Below are 23,088 nucleotides of genomic sequence, written 5' to 3' on the forward strand. Positions count from 1 at the left end.
CATCCGCTCAGCAGCATGTATGTGGTGGATATTGGAGGCACCTGTAGTAGCTGTGGAGAGGCATTCCATGTCAGTGGTGTACTACATCGGATGTCCAGGGGCCACTATAGTGATGAGCCCACTATGTGTGTACAGGGTGCAACGGTGACTACCCACTGTGGATGTACTGTGTGGCAACATGCCTGTAGGTATCGACCATGGCCTTGTCTGTCTGGGTCATTGACAATTGTGTGTGGTGGACATCGTGCACATGGCCCTGTGGTGGCCCATGTGACATACAACCATACTAGTGTAAGGTGTCACATTCCTACAGATATGCAGACAGTGTGGATGTCTGCTATGTCGCATAGGTCATGTCATGGTGTGACACTGTTGCAGCCAGACATCCGTGCATGGGACATGGCATGTGCCATGTCACATGTGCACCGATGCAGGGCATAGGTCACATTGGTAACACCTGTGCTCTGGCAAGATCACAGCTCACTATGTGGTACTGTGTGCATACTGCAGAGGCATACCGATGCATACTACACATGCAGCCATTGTGGAACACCTACACCATTGTATGCATAGCTGAATGCACGTAACACACCAATAGGTCGTGTGGTGTCATGCCACTCTCGCTAACGGTCAGATCTACTGTACATGGGTGGTGTGTGTGTCGGGTGGTGCAACCTGTATACCGTGACTGGGGCGCACCCAGGGGTGCATGTCATGCCTGGACACATGGGGAATAGCAATAGACCATATGATGCCTTTGACTAGTAACAGACTTACCTGCAACAGACCCTTGTGTTTTGCGACTCAGACGCATTACCTGTAAAGGGATGACACAAAGGTATACACATTATCCATTACTATCGCCACAGTCACAGTGTGCATGTCACATCATGCATCTGTGAGTTAGCATGTGCTATGCACATGTCTGCTAACACAACATAGCATACTGTAGTGCGTCTTGTGTGGCCATATACCTGGCATGTATGGCTATATTATGTGTTGTACTATGACACCCACCCCCACGTCACTTATCATACAAACATGCAACCCTGACTTACCATGCAGCTCCAAGCTCATAGTTCGGGAGACACCCACCTCCACGATGGACGCATGGGTTTCTGCGTGTTGTCCAGTGGGTGTCCCCAGACTGGCCAGGAGCTCCTCCGTGGCTGTGAGTGGGGGCTGGGTTGGTGGCCCACCACCTGTCCCACGTTGTTGTCTGGCGATTGCAGCGCACGCCGCTGTCTTGCATGCCAGATCAGGTCTGTGCAGTGCCTGCGGATCTGCTGATAAGTGCGGTTGTATCCGCCCAGGCTGTTCACCCTCCTGCACATCTCCTGTCGTTCCTGTGCCTGCTGTGGCACATGACTAAATAACATGTCATGATTGGTATGGAGGTATGGTATGATCACCTCCTCCTCCTGTCGACTGAATGCAGGAAGCCGGGATCGTGGCATTATCTGTAAGACATAATGATGGTGGCAGGTCACATTTACACTGCTGTGCTGGCATACTGTTGGAGATACATTGCTATGACAAGTACGACATCTGCACAGTAATCTGTGAAAAGCATCATGGTAGTGACACAGCCGATGTGTTGGCTTCACACCATTGAGCAGTGTGTGTCACATCATATCTGTTTGCCACCCCATCACACTGTACACGCACCATGTAGATGTTAGCCAGCTGTGGACATGTGTACCTGGCTGCACCTGTGTCCATATCACTGGCATAGGTCCCCATGTGACGTCGGTGCTGCTGTTCACCTGGACGCTGTGTATATGTCAGTACACATCATGTCTGTAGCCATTGTGAACGTCAGCAGTGGCACTGTACACATACACATGGACACCTGCACATGCATGTGTTGTGCCATGTACATCCACACAGCACTGTACGGACAACTTGCCACAGCTCACCTGTGTTGCACATGTGATAGACATAGGGCAATGTGTAACCATGACACATTAGCAGGACAGGCCATGCATAGCATGTACACACACATTGTCCAAAGCATCACACAGCACCTGTGACACCACAGGTGCATCACCGCCACATTACTGCTGTGTATGGTTGATAGTGAGAGTGCCTTTTGTCCATTGCACCATGTAGGACTGTGATAGCTCATGCAGCCTTGCTGGGCAGGTCTGCATGGTATGGCAGGGTATGCCACATACATGGCACTGGGTTGTGATCCACCTGGGGGTTACGATATTGGCAGGGTGGCTGTCCATTCCATATGTCAGTGCTATGTGTATATGGACATTCAACATGTCTATCGCCATGGTGTGGACACTGGCCTCAAGCGAGGTATGCTGCTTGCTGAGGGTGTGTCTGGTGCATGCAGGTATCACACATCCATGCATACACTGTAACCCTGGCAGGTGCTATGTGCTGGGATATTGATCAACACAGTGCTGTATGTGGACACACACCGTTATCCCGTGCACATGGATGGTTGCCTGCACTGATGTGGGTACCACATATGTGTACATCCAGTGCCTGCTGCCACCCCCCATGTCTGCTGCTGCACTACACACCGCCATCCCTCCCTCTGTGAATGTGGTGTTGGGCACAGCATAGGTATCCATGTATGGGGACAGGGATGTTCACATAGCAGGGTCACTGATGGTATCGTCGATCAGACCATATGCATGACGCACCCTCACACATACACATTCATATTGTTGTTCACAACGGTGACACAGCTATATTGCTATGCCGGAGACATTCACAGCCATACATACACAGATGCATGCACGCCCATCTTTGGCATGGCCTGGACTATTGGTGTGGTTCGTCACATTACATGTTTGACTGCAGCTGGCACAGACCTACTGTGCACATGTCTACACGGTAAGCCTGTAGGCATCTGTGATGTGCTGTGCACATGTCATATCTGCACATTTGGTTGGTGTCCATCGGTCCACGGGCCAGTGGTGGGACACACAGGGATGTTGCTGAACATATATGCATGCAACCCTGTACAGCTGTAACACTAGCCTCTCAGATGCTCATGTGTGGTGGACGTGAACACCGTACACACACATGTGGTTGTGGCCTGCCGTCCATACCCATCTCCTCCTGTGGGTTGCTATCATCCCACACACTCCTTGTATTGTATGTTCAGGCTATGGACCTATGTGGGGCTTGTGGGCATGCAATACGATACTATGCCTTTGCACCCATCACAGACAATGTCACACAGGTACACCGCAGCCGCACATCACAGCTTGTTGTCAGCACGTCACATGTGGTACACACATAACACATCTCCTGTGGGACATGGTCATTTGTAATGGCATGTCCAGTAGTCACATACCACAGCTACCCCTACATGACGCTAGCAGTGCAGGACATGTGTGTGTACAGCTACTGTGACATGTACACGAGCAATGCCTCCCTACCTACATCACATGGTACTACCTGTGGAGTATGTGTCTGCATCCATGCTATGGCCATAGATGACAATTGTACATCAATATGTGCAACATACCTCATTGGGGTTGTCATGTGCACATGTTCCATGTGTCAATGCATTGTTTGTGTCTGTTGGTCATTGTTGTGCATGGTTTACATGGCTGACATAGCATTGTGTCTGATTCTAGGTACTTCATTGGGCTACCAGCATTGTACATTTCTACAGCACATTCCAGCCATCAAGTAGCCAGCAGATGACAGTGGAGGTGTTCGCCATGTGCACATATGTCACACAGTACGAGGGTGACTGACACACATTGTCAGGACTGGGTTCTGACTGCTGTGGATGTGTGTACTGGTGTTGACAACCATGACTGCACCAGATGGTGTCTTCTGGATGTAACATTCACAACACACACCTACATTCACATAGCAGCACATCGTCCACGACAATGGACATTCCTGCATGAACACTGTGTGCGGTATGTCTGTATGACCACTGCATATATCACTGGTAGCCACCAGCATGGCTGCCTAAGCAACAGCGTGTGTATCCTGTGCAAACATGGGTTACACCTGTCACAACACACCTGTGTCAGATGGCCCTGTAGTGGGTGACAGTGCAGTTCCATACATCATGTAACAGTATACATCGTGCACCAGTATGTTGCAGACATGTGAACGGCTGTGCTAGTCGACATATGCACACATGACATCACCTGGTACACCGTGTCTGCCTTGCCACCTGCTATTGTGACCACCCTGTGATGACATTGTACGCCCACATGGAGGGACATGTGATGGCTCAATGGTGAATTAACCCTCCAGGTGTGTGTCTAGCCAGGTGTCCAGTAGCCAGTGGTCTGCACGCAGGGATAGTGTACATTGGCCTACTCTGTCACTGTGACTGTTGACTATGGTCATACTGTAGTTATGCAGGCATGTGGTGTTTGTCCAGTCTGATAGTCGTGTTCAACCACACTACCGTGGCACACATGACCTGTGACATCTGCCTAGGTGTGCAGCCCACATGTACATCTTCACATGCTATGCTGCCTGTGCAGCGTGTCATATGTCTGTCTCCGGCAGGGCTGTAACAGGTAGGCACAGCATGCAGTGATGTGTGACAATGCTTACACCCTCCACTGTGCTGTACAGAAGCACTGCACACAGCACAGCACACATGTCATTTATCTGCAGTGCCTGGGACCTGCCTCCATGCCCTACACGGCACACCTGCCAGTCCAGATTGTACACAGATCATACCTCCCAGGCACATACCTGGACTGCAACACACACGGGTGGGTGGTTCCCACACCACAGTGATTTACACACATACTGTATATTCCCAGACACATTGCATCATAGGTAATCCATGTTCAGATACCCATGTTCGCGGACCGCTACATTATGACACGCGACAGTGAATACACTGTACACCACAGGTTACATGCTGGTCGTGTTGGCATACTGTACATTGCACCTAGGACAGTTGCTACTGCTATGTATTGACAGCAACACGCCTTCCCTAGTATGGACTCCATGTACCCATTACATGCTTGGCCATGCAGTGCGCGATAGCTGGGTGACACATTACACGCATACCATACCTACACTGCCCACGGCATGCACCAAACCTCCATGTGTCTGTGTGCTAGGCCTACACATCTCCCCCCTCTGTTTGCTGAACATCCATGCTTCTCATCCCTGCTAGCCACACCCTAAACACACAACCATAGCAGCATGCATGGTACATACACTCTACAGCCGGTATTACTGACATCCACTGACAGAGGTAGTTGATGGCATGGCACCCCGCACGATGGACAGTCGTGCCTATGCCAACACTGATCACAGTGCACTTCTGCTACATTTACACACTGGTAGGGACCATGCTATTCCACACAGAGACATGGTGGTACTGGCCTTTTCACAGACGCCACAGTGGTATTCCTGTTCCATGCACACGTGCTGTATGGGCTCATGTGCAGGCTGTTGCATGGTAGTTATGTTCACCTGTGTGGTGTGTCACTTGACAGTCATGGTGTGTCCTCATGGTGCATGACATACTCCACAGCTAGCTACCTACACATGACTGCCAGACATTGCAGTGTGGGCCCTCACGAGTGTGGTGGTATGTCTCTGCTGTTTGACTACATCCACATTCAATACCGCATACCACTGTCATGCAGGCATTGCGGCCACAGATGTTGCTGGCATCGAGCCTGCCAATGGGGTACCTACCAACAATACACACTCACTCACTACAGGGTTCCAACTTGGCTGGACATTGTATTACCGCTGTGGTCACATACATACTACTGCCATACACGTGTTATGTCCTGGAACACAGTCCCAATGTCACCTCCAATCGTAGTTGTTGTATCCCGCCAACCTGGCTGTTACATGTCTCTGCAGCAGCACACTGCACTGACTGCTAGCCCATTCATGCACGTTGTACCCTGACCACCACACTACCACATCTATCACACTACACATGGGTGGTACTGCATTGCACGCATGGGGCTGCATTTGTACACCCATGACTGGGCCATTCAGTATGGCACTGGGCCACATCTTGACATACATGCTTCACACACTCATTGACTACCTGCATGCCTTTACTGGCACCCTTGTTGGGCTTATGTGCACCACAGCACACCACATCCCATGCTGGCCACCTGTCATACTATTGCATGGGTGGTTGGGGTGGTACAGAGGGTATCACATCAGACATGATCCACTCTTTGCCCTTCAGCGCCATTCCACTTTATGCTATTGCCAATGTACACATCCAGCATCACATCGTACTCTATGTCGGGATGTTACGCCATGTGCCTCCTGTACAGGTCAGACAGTGGTGCAGGCATATCATGCTAACTACAGCAAGTCAGGGACGTGTGACATTGCACAGTCCTCAGACATGTGGCCCCTCATGCTCAGTATTTGCATACGCACACTACCTGCTGTCACACAGTATTGTCCATGCCTACATATACCACATCTACATACCTGGCAGCATTCTAGCTCATCCTACTCATATTGCTAACAACCATACAGGTGTCAGTGTGGCAGATATATCATGTAGATATCATTGCATCAGTTACATCACACATAGTGCATACACATCACCTTGCATACTGACAGTCATGCGTGTGTATCACATGGATACTGTCCCTATACATGCATATCATGTTGTACATGGTTGCTGTACACACACACGCCCCACATGGTGCTGTGGTTGCCATATTCCACCATGGCGTGGGTACACATGTGCAGGACCACGATTTCTGGACCGACATGTCTAGCTGATACCTTGGGTGCCCTTGTACCTGTGCCATACACACATGTACACGTGGGCAGTGTTACAATAACACATGTGTGGTGTACCTTACACAATGGATACAACGTTACATGTCTCAGTATAGTCATGCTGTGATCTCTACCCGGCTCAGACAGTTTACATGGCTGACATAGCATAGTGTGTCTGATTCTAGGTACTTCATTGGGCTACCAGCATTGTACATTTCTACAGCACATTCCAGCCATCAAGTAGCCAGCTTAGATGACAGTGGGAGGTGTTCCGCCATGTGCACATATGTCACACAGTACGAGGGTGACTGACACATTGTCAGGACTGGGTTCTGACTGCTGTGGATGTGTGTACTGGTGTTGACAACCATGACTGCACCAGATGGTGTCTTCTGGATGTGTAACATTCACAACACACACCTACATTCACATAGCAGCACATCGTCCACGACAATGGACATTCCTGCATGAACACTGTGTACGGTATGTCTGTATGACCACTGCATATATCACTGGTAGCCACTAGCATGGCTGCCTACAACAGCAGTGTGTGTATCCTGTGCAAACATGGGTTACACCTGTCACAACACACCTGTGTCAGATGGCCCTGTAGTGGGTGACAGTGCAGTTCCATACATCATGTAACAGTATACATCGTGCACCAGTATGTTGCAGACATGTGAACGGCTGTGCTAGACATATGCACACATGACACATCACCTGGTACACCGTGTCTGCCTTGCCACCTGCTATTGTGACCACCCTGTGATGACATTATGCGCCCACATGGAGTGGGACATGTGATGGCTCAATGGTGAATTAACCCTCCAGGTGTGTCTAGCCAGGTGTCCAGTAGCCAGTGGTCTGCACGCAGGGATAGTGTACATTGGCCTACTCTGTCACTGGGACTGTTGACTATGGTCATACTGTAGTTATGCAGGCATGTGGTGTTTGTCCAGTCTGATAGTCGTGTTCAACCACACTACCGTGGCACACATGACCTGTGGACATCTGCCTAAGGTGTGCAGCCCACATGTACATCTTCACATGCTATGCTGCCTGTGCAGCGGTGTCACATGTCTGTCTCCGGCAGGGCTGTCACAGGTAGGCACAGCATGCAGTGATGTGTGACAATGCTTACACCTTCCACTGTGCTGTACACAAGCACTGCACACACAGTACAGCACACATGTCATTTATCTGCAGTGCCTGGGACCTGCCTCCATGCCCTACACGGCACACCTGCCAGTCCAGATTGTACACAGATCATACCTCCCAGGCACATACCTGGACTGCAACACACACGGGTGGGTGGTTCCCACACCACACAGTGATTTACACACATACTGTATATTCCCAAGACACATTGCATCATAGGTAATCCATGTTCAGATACCCATGTTGACGCTACGCACATTGTGACACGCGACAGTGAATACACTGTACACCACAGGTTACATGCTGGTCGTGTTGGCATACTACTGCTATGTATTGACAGCAACACGCCCTTCCCTAGTATGGACTCCCATGTACCCACACATGCTTGGCCATGCAGTACACATAGCTGGGTGACACATTACACGACACATACCATACCTACACTACCCTCGGCATGCACCAAACCTCCATGTGTCTGTGTGCTAGGCCTACACACATCCCCCCTCTGTTTGCTGAACATCCATGCTTCTCATCCCTGCTAGCCACACCCTAAACACACAACCATAGCAGCATGCATGGTACATACACTCTACAGCCGGTATTACTGACATCCACTGACAGAGGTAGTTGATGGCATGGCACCCGCGATGGACAGTCTACGTGCCTATGCCAACACTGATCACAGTGCACTTCTGCTACATTTACACACTGGTAGGGACCATGCTATTCCACACAGAGACATGGTGGTACTGGCCTTTTCACAGACGCCACAGTGGTATTCCTGTTCCATGCACGTGCTGTATGGGCACATGTGCAGGCTGTTGCATGGTAGTTATGTTCACCTGTGTGTGGTGTGTCACTTGACAGTCATGGTGTGTCCTCATGGTGCATGACATACTCCACAGCTAGCTACCTACACATGACTGCCAGACATTGCAGTGTGGGCCCTCACGCAGTGTGGTGGTATGTCTCTGCTGTTTGACTACATCCACATTCAATGCAGCATACCACAGTCATGCAGGCATTGCCAACACAGATGTTGCTGGCATCGTGCCTGCCAATGGGGTACCTACCAACAATACACACTCTCACTCCAGGGTTCCAATCCTTGGCTGGACATTGTATTAACCCTGTGGACACATACATAGTACTGCCATGCACATGTTATGTCCGGGAACACAGTCCCAATGTCACCTCAATCGCCAGTAGTTGTTGTATCCCGCCAACCTGGCTGTTACATGTCTCTGCAGCAGCACACTGCATTGACTGCTAGCCCATTCATGTACGTTGTGTACCCTGACCACCACACTACCACATCTATCACACTACACATGGGTGGTACTGCATTGCACGTATGGGGCTGCATTTGTACACCCATGACTGGGCCATTCAGTATGGCACTGGGCCACATCTTGACATACATGCTTCACACACTCATTGACTACCTGCATGCCTTTACTGGCACCCTTGTTGGGCTTATGTGCACCACAGCACACCACATCCCATGCTGGCCACCTGTCATACTATTGCATGGGTGGTTGGGGTGGTACAGAGGGTATCACATCAGACATGATCCACTCTTTGCCCTTCAGTGCCATTCCACTTTATGCTATTGCCAATGTACACATCCAGCATCACATCGTACCCTATGTCTCGGGATGTTACGCCATGTGCCTCCTGTACAGGTCAGACAGTGGTGCAGGCATATCATGCTAACTACAGCAAGTCAGGGACGTGTGACATTGCACAGTCCTCAGACATGTGGCCCCTCATGCTCAGTATTTGCATCGTACACTACCTGCTGTCACACAGTATTGTCCATGCCTACATATACCACATCTACATACCTGGCAGCATTCTAGCTCATCCTACTCATATTGCTAACAACCATACAGGTGTCAGTGTGGCAGATATATCATGTAGATATCATTGCATCAGTTACATCACACATAGTGCATACACATCACCTTTGCATACTGACAGTCATGCGGTGTATCACATGGATACTGTCCCTATACAGGCATATCATGTTGTACATGGTTGATGTACACACAATGCCCCACATGGTGCTGTGGTTGCCATATTCCACCATGGCGTGGGTACACATGTGCAGGACCACGCATTTCTGGACCGTATGTCTAGCTGATACCTTGGGTTCCCTTGTACCTGTGCCATACACACATGTACACGCGGGCAGTGTTACAATAACACATGTGTGGTGTACCTTACACAATGGATACAACGTTACATGTCTCAGTATAGTCATGCTGTGATCTCTACTCGGCTCAGACAGTTTACATATGCAAATGACAGTCATGTAACACATCTGTACTCACCTGCATGCCACTAACACAGGGCTGTAATCTACTCTGCCATGGGCCATGTTCTCCGCAGTACTGATGCATGTAGTACTCCTACATGGCGCTTGCAGTGGCAGGGTGGGAGGAGCAGTCCTGCATGTGTGCACACATGCCACATTGCTCAGCCCGGGCGGCTGTGTGACATCCAGAGACTGGACACACACCGTGCTGTGGGACATAGGTTCTGTGCACATCCCACAGGGGCACACTGTGTCACTAGTCATGTGATAGCTCCCTTGCTGGTAGGGTGACACAGACCCATGGTACCACCACAGCGGACGCACTGTATAGACATACAGTTGACATCCACTTCTGCCGTTCAGTGGACACTACCATGGGATGACACTACTGTCTACATTGCACATGTGTTTACACACAGCCCTGCCGGACATCATTGTGGCACATATTGCACCTGCTACGGAACGTTTGGACATGGTTACTTGCTGTTCCCTCCATTTCGGTACCTATTCTGCTACTACATTGTCCCATATGTGCAGGCCATACATATCTTGTTTATGTACATAACATTAGACCATCCCTCCATCATGCATGCTATGCCTGTGATACTGTCTATGATTTCTGAACATATCCATCATGACAGCTTTGCATTACACATAATTGACATAGTCACCCCTACTGCGTGGGATACGTGCGTTGTAGCGCATTCCATATGACATCGACGGTATATGCCCATGCACATGTGTGCTGTGACACTATACATACATGTCCTATCCCCTGCTGTGGCACTTCATTGTTGGATATCCACTGCCAGCATCAGCGTGGGTGGTGGCATTGTTCTGTGTTTGAAATCCCTATGGCGGACCCCGGTGTGTACATGTTGTCCCACTGCTGTGCACACGTTGTCCACAGTCGCTGGTATGCTGCGCGCTTAGCATTACATAACCAACTTTCACCACTCTCTGCCTGATGGACAGGTATCTTTACCTACACACACCGCTCACATACTGTACAGATTCGCCATCATCGTCATGCGCTACACAACAGTACATCTCGTGGGTTCGACATACCTTTCCGCCTTTGGTTCTGTATTCGTCAGTACTTGCTTGCTACTCCTTCTTTGTATTCGGTATTTGTTCGGTATGAACATACGGTTTGAATATCCAGGAGTCTTCCTTATATTCGCCGTCACCTGCGGCATGTGGGTTCATCACGCCAATAGCTGTTCCTCGGTGTGTACTTATGCATATCACCGGTGATCCCCTCCATTCAGACGTTCGCCACGGCACTAGGCCATGGTTCATTCCTCGTGTGGCGTTGGTTGTTTCTGTAATACCTTCGTGGGGATGGTATGTATTGTATCATGTTTGTGTGACTGCATCCGCTATGTGTGGTGTCAGGTACATTTCGCTGTGGTGTTAGCCGTGGATTGTGTGTGTTGGGTATGGTATTCTGTTCGACATGTGGGTCTCCGTGTCCTGGCGGCGTCTGTCGATGGCGTTGTGCATTCAGATGTGTAACATAGCTGTTATATTCCTGTACACAACGGATGCAAGGATGCATCAGCTGCTGCTAGTGTTTCCCACGGCTTGTTGCGGGTATGCCGCTGTCATTGACTGCCTGTATGTTTTTGCTACGGTTTTAGCTGTTATCCCTTTGATATGTGCGATGGGGTATATCTGCGGATGTGGGTGACGGGTACGGGGTGTGGGTCTTGCATTTATACATACAAGATATGCTTGTGTGTGTGCTCCATCCCTGCTTGGGGAGCTGCAGGTTACCTGTCTGTTGTTCTGGGAATGTTTGTTTTGTTGATGTCGTGTGGTGTCGGTATCGCCTGCATGTGTGCTTCCTGCACGTATTCCTCCTTCACATCGGTTATATATCTGCGGATGTTCGTCCGTGCCTACTATCCATTGGCATTTTGTCACTGATAGTTACGATGATTGTGATCCTATACTTGGGACGGCCTGTATGCTACCGGTAGCCTCCTATTCGTGTGCCGCTTGCTTACTTAACGGTCGTGGAACACACAGCGGTATATTGTCACACTCATATCTGGTCTCCAGTGGAGGCCCACAGGGCTCAGTCCTGGGCCCCCTGCCATATGGCATTCGACCTTCCAATGTGCATGCAATCATAGGGGGATTGTGGCAGACAAGGTATGCAGATGACTACGCACCGGCCACCATACCCAACACCCCATGTGACACGGACATCCACCTGGGGCGTCATAGACATGGATAACTGGTGCCAGAGCCATGGCCTGCTACTACATGCCAGAGAAGGTGCAGACCTACCCAGTGTGAAGGACATGTTCGGCCCAATGTCACATGTAGGTGGTAAGCCATTCCAGATGGTGGACATGTTCATGGAAATGGCTACGACACCTGTCGTTAACATCTGTCAACACACACAATGGCAATGTGGGTGTGAAGACATTCCACTGTGGCCTCCTGGTCTGGAAGGAATCGCATCGACATCAGGGGTGTTCATTGTACCCCTGTTACATCACACACCAGAGCAATGACTGCGCACATTGGCACATCTGGCCTGTAGCTAACCTGACGCCTGCAGCACTCGGAAGGACCGCAAACGCGTTACACACAAGGCGGGATGACGGTGCTAGGACATGTGTCACAAGCTGCACGATCAAGGGGACTCGCTGTAAACCTTCACAGCACATCTGCTCTGTGGTGATCTGTGCCTGGCATACACGGCCATGTCTGACCTGGGTGACATGGGCATATTCCACTTCCTAGGCTCCAGGCAAACACGGGCACAGAAGCGACTGTCACACATCACCACAAAGATGAGTGTGACGTGCTGGGGAACAGGGTCAACGGCGGGAGACCCGCTACAACACGTAGAGGAGTGCCAGCCCATGTGAAGGAAAGGCACTGATTGCCTTCGCCCAGGAGTAATAATGAGGTGTGGATGTGTGGATATAGTTATCGCCAGGCATCATCTGTGTGTCAGTGCTGGACGAGGGACTGGGGACTGATGGATGTGGCATCCCCATCCTGAGGGTGTTAGCAGCCACACACAGTCATGCTAGGTCCACATGTCGAGGGCACATACCCTGTTATGTACATAATGCGCCTATGTTCCTATGTAGGGGTCCATGCCGAGTGTGGGTACCTGTGCTATGCTGATGTTGCCAGACATGCTCAGGGTACCCCACGCTGGCGTGGGGAACTAATTACAGTGCTCCCAGTAGGCACATGCAAGTACACCATCATTGTCATACGGATTAACTGAACCAACATGGTGCTACACATGTAACCACCACACATACTGTGTACACAGATCAATGAATGCTGCACCTGTCCTGCATGGTATGTCTGCTGCATGATGTCAGTGCACAACCCACATCACATACACACCTGTCACCAGCCATACACACACACCACAACATACACATCAATGCACTATGCGGACACAGGTATCACATACACCTCTCACTATCTTGTCCACCCTGTGCATCAGAATATGTTTGCATAACCATGCACTGATGGTGTAGCTCACAGTTATGTGGCAGAGACTTCATCATATGCACAGGGTGATATGTGTGCCACAGGCATAGGATGTACCAATGGATGACATCATGTGTGTGTATAAGGGCCTGTGCATTGACTGGGCATGACTGTGTACATTGCATGTGGGTGTGGTGGAGCCCTACAGTTGTGTTTGCTGTGTGTGGGTTTGTGTGTACACAGTTCAGTCATCTGTGATGCCTACACGGGGTATGCTTGGCAGCCCCAGACTGTACAGTGCAGGTGTTACGGCTCACTGTGTCCGCCGCGACGTGACCCGTGCCTGCCTGGGGTCGCACGGGCACGACCGGGTGTAGGTACAGACAGTCCACTCTCCGATGTCACATGTCCGCTGGAAATGTGCCCACGCCGGGTTATCCAGGGCCGCCCACGTGGCCTGCTCTGTCCTGGTGTGGTCGGTGTAGTAGCAGCTGCACTGCTGCTGCTACCAGCACTGGGTGGGTGGGCATGGGAGGTGGCACGCACACGCTGACCTGCACCAAGTGGTGTTGCTGGCCTACGCCCACGCGCCTATGCCTCACCCCTACCTGGTGTTCCTGCACGGACAGCCTATCAAGGATGGCCATGCCTCCGTCGAGGATACCAGCCATCTCACCCAATCTCCTATCCAGAACATCGGCAAGATGCTGTTGGGCATTCGCCAATGCCTGGATGTTGTCATTCAAGGAACGGATTGCAGACCTCTGTAGCCTCTGCCCTTCCTGGTTCTGCCATTCGGCACGTGCCTGCGCCGCCATTACAGTCTGGAACATGCGTCTGGTTATACCAGCTGCTGCACCCTGTACGGCAGGTGTATGTCTAGCGGTGCTCCCCCTACGAGCAGCACCTGCCACATGCCTGCGTGGCACTGCACCAGTCATTACACTGGCAACATCGTGTGTACCCACACCTTCTGCAGCCACCACACATTCCTGCTCAGTGCCAACAGACGCTGACTGACCGTCATCTATGGGTAACGGTGTTGGGGTATGTGTCGGCATCCGAACCGTGTTCAGGGATGAAGGGGACGTAAGTGTGATGTTATCCAATGGCACAGTGTGTGCCTGTGATGACCCTGCCTGTGCCTCATGCACATGGTCATCACCACTAGTATCTGTGGGGACACTAGCATCAGCTGGACCGCAGGAGGGGAACTCACCTACAGCACCTGTCAATACAAAGGCATACCGTCAGTTACAATACACACACACACACACACACACACACACACACACACACACACACACACACACACACACACACAGACATCATGCATGTGATAATGCAGGTGGCATGCAGCATTCACACACCACAGACCAGTGAATGTAGACCAGACATTCCTAGTGGCAGTATGCACACTGCCCTGGTGGGAACAGTACAACAGGCAGGTGTCTTTTAGTAGGCATGCAGTACACACATTCATGGTAGTTTGCATGCATCGCCGTGATACACCGTGGTGGCCACGGGTGTGTTGACAGTACACATGTCTGCCGACACTATGTCATGTACACTGCATACATGTGTGGTATCATGTGGACATGTGACGATGGTGTCCCACTGCATGCAGCACATCACAATGGCTGTCATGGTGCAGTGTTATGTGTACAGTCTACAGATACAATGTATGGGTAACAGGGATGTCTGTGCAGGTGCGGTTGTTGTGAGCTGTGTACATAGCTGTACAGTGTGGAGGCGGGCACTGTGCCACTGCACAGTAGCAGGACACAGTTATGTTTCTGTGTGATGCGTGACCTGGACGCATTACATTGCCATGTCTGTACGTCAGTTCATCCGCTCAGCAGCATGTATGTGGTGGATATTGGAGGCACCTGTAGTAGCTGTGGAGAGGCATTCCATGTCAGTGGTGTACTACATCGGATGTCCAGGGGGGCCACTATAGTGATGAGCCCACTATGTGTGTACAGGGTGCAACGGTGACTACCCACTGTGGATGTACTGTGTGGCAACATGCCTGTAGGTATCGACCATGGCCTTGTCTGTCTGGGTCATTGACAATTGTGTGTGGTGGACATCGTGCACATGGCCCTGTGGTGGCCCATGTGACATACAACCATACTAGTGTAAGGTGTCACATTCCCTACAGATATGCAGACAGTGTGGATGTCTGCTATGTCGCATAGGTCATGTCATGGTGTGACACTGTTGCAGCCAGACATCCACGCATGGGACATGGCATGTGCCATGTCACAACGCGTGTGCACCGATGCAGGGGCATAGGTCACATTGGTAACACCTGTGCTCTGGCAAGATCACAGCTCACTATGTGGTACTGTGTGCATACTGCAGAGGCATACCGATGCATACTACACATGCAGCCATTGTGGAACACCTACACCATTGTATGCATAGCTGAATGCACGTAACACACCAATAGGTCGTGTGGTGTCATGCCACTCACGCTAACGGTCGATCTACTGTACATGGGTGGTGTGTGTGTCGGGTGGTGCAACCTGTATACCGTGACTGGGGCACACACAGGTGTGCATGTCATGCCTGGACACATGGGGAATATCAATACACCATATCATGCCTTTGACTAGCAACAGACTTACCTGCAACAGACCCTTGTGTTTTGCGACCAGACGCATACCTGTAAAGGGATGACACAAAGGTATACACATTATCCATTACTATCGCCACAGTCACAGTGTGCATGTCACATCATGCATCTGTGAGTTAGCATGTGCTATGCACATGTCTGCTAACACAACATAGCATACTGTAGTATGCGTCTTGTGTGGCCATATACCTGGCATGTATGGCTATATTATGTGTTGTACTATGACACCCACCCCCACGTCACTTATCATACAAACATGCAACCCTGACTTACCATGCAGCTCCAAGCTCATAGTTCGGGAGACACCCACCTCCACGATGGACGCATGGGTTTCTGCGTGTTGTCCAGTGGGTGTCCCCAGACTGGCCAGGAGCTCCTCCGTGGCTGTGAGTGGGGGCTGGGTTGGTGGCCCACCACCTGTCCCACGTTGTTGTCTGGCGATTGCAGCGGCACGCTGTCTTGCATGCCAGATCAGGTCTGTGCAGTGCCTGCGGATCTGCTGATAAGTGCGGTTGTATCCGCCCAGGCTGTTCACCCTCCTGCACATCTCCTCCCACATCTCCTGTCGTTCCTGTGCCTGCTGTGGCACATGACTAAATAACATGTCATGATTGGTATGGAGGTATGGTATGATCACCTCCTCCTCCTGTCGACTGAATGCAGGAAGCCGGATCGTGGCATTATCTGTAAGACATAATGATGGTGGCAGGTCACATTTACACTGCTGTGCTGGCATACTGTTGGAGATACATTGCTATGACAAGTACGACATCTGCACAGTAATCTGTGAAAAGCATCATGGTAGTGACACAGCCGATGTGTTGGCTTCACACCATTGAGCAGTGTGTGTCACATCATATCTGTTTGCCACCCCATCACACTGTACACGCACCATGTAGATGTTAGCCAGCTGTGGACATGTGTACCTGGCTGCACCTGTGTCCATATCACTGGCATAGGTCCCCATGTGACGTCGGTGCTGCTGTTCACCTGGACGCTGTGTATATGTCAGTACACATCATGTCTGTAGCCATTGTGAACGCCAGCAGTGGCACTGTACACATACACATGGACACCTGCACATGCATGTGTTGTGCCATGTACATCCACACAGCACTGTACGGGTGTTGGACAACTTGCCACAGCTCACCTGTGTTGCACATGTGATAGACATAGGGCAATGTGTAACCATGACACATTAGCAGGACAGGCCATGCATAGCATGTACACACACACATTGTCCAAAGCATCACACAGCACCTGTGACATCACAGGGTGCATCACCGCCACATTACTGCTGTGTATGGTTGATAGTGAGAGTGCCTTTTGTCCATTGCACCATGTAGGACTGTGATAGCTCATGCAGCCTTGCTGGGCAGGTCTGCATGGTATGGCAGGGTATGCCACATACATGGCACTGGGTTGTGATCCACCTGGGGGGTTACGATATTGGCAGGGTGGCTGTCCATTCCATATGTCAGTGCTATGTGTATATGGACATTCAACATGTCTATCGCCATGGTGTGGACACTGGCCTCAAGCGAGGTATGCTGCACGCTGCTTGCTGAGGGTGTGTCTGGTGCATGCAGGTATCACACATCCATGCATACACTGTAACCCTGGCAGGTGCTATGTGCTGGGATATTGATCAACACAGTGCTGTATGTGGACACACACCGTTATCCCGTGCACATGGATGGTTGCCTGCACTGATGTGGGTACCACATATGTGTACATCCAGTGCCTGCTGCCACCCCATGTCTGCTGCTGCACTACACACCGCCATCCCTCCCTCTGTGAATGTGGTGTTGGGCACAGCATAGGTATCCATGTATGGGGACAGGGATGTTCACATAGCAGGGTCACTGATGGTATCGTCGATCAGACCATATGCATGACGCACCCCTCACACATATGACACATTCATATTGTTGTTCACAACGGTGACACAGCTATATTGCTATGCCGGAGACATTCACAGCCATACATACACAGATGCATGCACGTCCATCTTTGGCATGGCCTGGACTATTGGTGTGGTTCGTCACATTACATGTTTGACTGCAGCTGGCACAGACCTACTGTGCACATGTCTACACGGTAAGCCTGTAGGCATCTGTGATGTGCTGTGCACATGTCATATCTGCACATTTGGTTGGTGTCCATCGGTCCACGGGCCAGTGGTGGGACACACAGGGATGTTGCTGAACATATATGCATGCAACCCTGTACAGCTGTAACACTAGCCTCTCAGATGCTCATGTGTGGTGGACGTGAACACCGTACACACATGTGGTTGTGGCCTGCCGGCCATACCCATCTCCTCCTGTGGGTTGCTATCATTCCACACACTCCTTGTATTGTATGTTCAGGCTATGGACCTATGTGGGGCTTGTGGGCATGCAATACGATACTATATGCCTTTGCACCCATCACAGACAATGTCACACAGGTACACCGGCAGCCGTACACATCACAGCTTGTTGTCAGCACGTCACATGTGGTACACACATAACACATCTCCTGTGGGACATGGTCATTTGTACGGGCATGTCCAGTAGTCACATACCACAGCTACCCCTACATGACGGCTATGCAGGACATGTGTGTGTACAGCTACTGTGACATGTACACGAGCAATGCCCCCCTACCTACATCACATGGTACTACCTGTGGAGTATGTGTGTCTGCATCCATGCTATGGCCATAGATGACAATTGTACATCAATATGTGCAACATACCTCATTGGGGTTGTCATGTGCACATGTTCCATGTGTCAATGCACTGTTTGTGTCTGTTAGGTCATTGTTGTGCATGGTTTACATGGCTGACATAGCGTACTGTGTCTGATTCTAGGTACTTCATTGGGCTACCAGCATTGTACATTTCTACAGCACATTCCAGCCATCAAGTAGCCAGCTTAGATGACAGTGGGAGGTGTTCCGCCATGTGCACATATGTCACACAGTACGAGGGTGACTGACACACATTGTCAGGACTGGGTTCTGACTGCTGTGGATGTGTGTACTGGTGTTGACAACCATGACTGCACCAGATGGTGTCTTCTGGATGTGTAACATTCACAACACACACCTACATTCACATAGCAGCACATCGTCCACGACAATGGACATTCCTGCATGAACACTGTGTGCGGTATGTCTGTATGACCACTGCATATATCACTGGTAGCCACCAGCATGGCTGCCTACAACAGCGGTGTGTATCCTGTGCAAACATGGGTTACACCTGTCACAACACACCTGTGTCAGATGGCCCTGTAGTGGGTGACAGTGCAGTTCCATACATCATGTAACAGTATACATCGTGCACCAGTATGTTGCAGACATGTGACCGGCTGTGCTAGTCGACATATGCACACATGACACATCACCTGGTACACCGTGTCTGCCTTGCCACCTGCTATTGTGACCACCCTGTGATGACATTGTACGCCCACATGGAGTGGGACATGTGATGGCTCAATGGTGAATTAACCCTCCAGGTGTGTGTCTAGCCAGGTGTCCAGTAGCCAGTGGTCTGCACGCAGGGATAGTGTACATTGGCCTACTCTGTCACTGGGACTGTTGACTATGGTCATACTGTAGTTATGCAGGCATGTGGTGTTTGTCCAGTCTGATAGTCGTGTTCAACCACACTACCGTGGCACACATGACCTGTGGACATCTGCCTAAGGTGTGCAGCCCACATGTACATCTTCACATGCTATGCTGCCTGTGCAGCGGTGTCACATGTCTGTCTCCGGCAGGGCTGTCACAGGTAGGCACAGCATGCAGTGATGTGTGACAATGCTTACACCCTCCACTGTGCTGTACACAAGCACTGCACACACAGTACAGCACACATGTCATTTATCTGCAGTGCCTGGGACCTGCCTCCATGCCCTACACGGCACACCTGCCAGTCCAGATTGTACACAGATCATACCTCCCAGGCACATACCTGGACTGCAACACACACGGGTGGGTGGTTCCCACACCACACAGTGATTTACACACATACTGTATATTCCCAAGACACATTGCATCATAGGTAATCCATGTTCAGATACCCATGTTCGTGACCGCTACGCACATTGTGACACGCGACAGTGAATACACTGTACACCACAGGTTACATGCTGGTCGTGTTGGCATACTGTACATTGCACCTAGGACAGTTGCTACTGCTATGTATTGACAGCAACACGCCCTTCCCTAGTATGGACTCCCATGTACCCACACATGCTTGGCCATGCAGTACGCATAGCTGGGTGACACATTACACGACACATACCATACCTACACTACCCTCGGCATGCACCAAACCTCCATGTGTCTGTGTGCTAGGCCTACACACATCCCCTCTCTGTTTGCTGAACATCCATGCTTCTCATCCCTGCTAGCCACACCCTAAACACACAACCATAGCAGCATGCATGGTACATACACTCTACAGCCGGTATTACTGACATCCACTGACAGAGGTAGTTGATGGCATGGCACCCGTCGATGGATGGACAGTCTACGTGCCTATGCCAACACTGATCACAGTGCACTTCTGCTACATTTACACACTGGTAGGGACCATGCTATTCCACACAGAGACATGGTGGTACTGGCCTTTTCACAGACGCCACAGTGGTATTCCTGTTCCATGCACACGTGCTGTATGGGCACATGTGCAGGCTGTTGCATGGTAGTTATGTTCACCTGTGTGTGGTGTGTCACTTGACAGTCATGGTGTGTCCTCATGGTGCATGACATACTCCACAGCTAGCTACCTACACATGACTGCCAGACATTGCAGTGTGGGCCCTCACGCAGTGTGGTGGTATGTCTCTGCTGTTTGACTACATCCACATTCAATGCAGCATACCACAGTCATGCAGGCATTGCCAACACAGATGTTGCTGGCATCGTGCCTGCCAATGGGGTACCTACCAACAATACACACTCTCACTCACTACAGGGTTCCAATCCTTGGCTGGACATTGTATTAACCCTGTGGACACATACATAGTACTGCCATGCACATGTTATGTCCTGGAACACAGTCCCAATGTCACCTCCAATCGCCGTAGTTGTTGTATCCCGCCAACCTGGCTGTTACATGTCTCTGCAGCAGCACACTGCATTGACTGCTAGCCCATTCATGCGTTGTGTACCCTGACCACCACACTACCACATCTATCACACTACACATGGGTGGTACTGCATTGCACGTATGGGGCTGCATTTGTACACCCATGACTGGGCCATTCAGTATGGCACTGGGCCACATCTTGACATACATGCTTCACACACTCATTGACTACCTGCATGCCTTTACTGGCACCCTTGTTGGGCTTATGTGCACCACAGCACACCACATCCCATGCTGGCCACCTGTCATACTATTGCATGGGTGGTTGGGGTGGTACAGAGGGTATCACATCAGACATGATCCACTCTTTGCCCTTCAGTGCCATTCCACTTTATGCTATTGCCAATGTACACATCCAGCATCACATCGCCCTATGTCTCGGGATGTTACGCCATGTGCCTCCTGTACAGGTCAGACAGTGGTGCAGGCATATCATGCTAACTACAGCAAGTCAGGGACGTGTGACATTGCACAGTCCTCAGACATGTGGCCCCTCATGCTCAGTATTTGCATACGTACACTACCTGCTGTCACACAGTATTGTCCATGCCTACATATACCACATCTACATACCTGGCAGCATTCTAGCTCATCCTACTCATATTGCTAACAACCATACAGGTGTCAGTGTGGCAGATATATCATGTAGATATCATTGCATCAGTTACATCACACATAGTGCATACACATCACCTTTGCATACTGACAGTCATGTGTGTATCACATGGATACTGTCCCTATACAGGCATATCATGTTGTACATGGTTGATGTACACACACATGCCCCACATGGTGCTGTGGTTGCCATATTCCACCATGGCGTGGGTACACATGTGCAGGACCACGCATTTCTGGACCGTATGTCTAGCTGATACCTTGGGTGCCCTTGTACCTGTGCCATACACACATGTACACGTGGGCAGTGTTACAATAACACATGTGTGGTGTACCTTACACAATGGATACAACGTTACATGTCTCAGTATAGTCATGCTGTGATCTCTACCCGGCTCAGACAGTTTACATATGCAAATGACAGTCATGTAACACATCTGTACTCACCTGCATACCACTAACACAGGGGTGTAATCTACTCTGCCATGGGCCATGTTCTCCGCAGTACTGATGCATGTAGTACATGGCGTTTGCAGTGGGCAGGGTGGGAGGAGCAGTCCTGCATGTGTGCACACATGCCACATTGCTCAGCCCGGGCGTCTGTGTGACATCCACAGACTGGACACACACCGTGCTGTGGGACATAGGTTCTGTGCACATCCCACAGGGGCACACTGTGTCACTAGTCATGTGATAGCTCCCTTGCTGGTAGGGTGACACAGACCCATGGTACCACCACAGCGGACGTACTGTATAGACATACAGTTGACATCCACTTCTGCCGTTCAGTGGACACTACCATGGGGGGGGGTGACACTACTGTGTACATTGCACATGTGTTTACACACAGCCCTGCCGGACATCATTGTGGCACATATTGCACCTGCTACGGAACGTTTGGACATGGTTACTTGCTGTTCCCTCCATTTCGGGTACCTATTCTGCTACTACATTGTCCCATATGTGCAGGCCATACATATCTTGTTTATGTACATAACATTA

The sequence above is a fragment of the Protopterus annectens genome, chromosome 2.part0 (assembly GCF_019279795.1).
Source record: "Protopterus annectens isolate FY-2018-M chromosome 2.part0, PAN1.0, whole genome shotgun sequence".
Classification (NCBI taxonomy): domain Eukaryota; kingdom Metazoa; phylum Chordata; order Ceratodontiformes; family Protopteridae; genus Protopterus; species Protopterus annectens.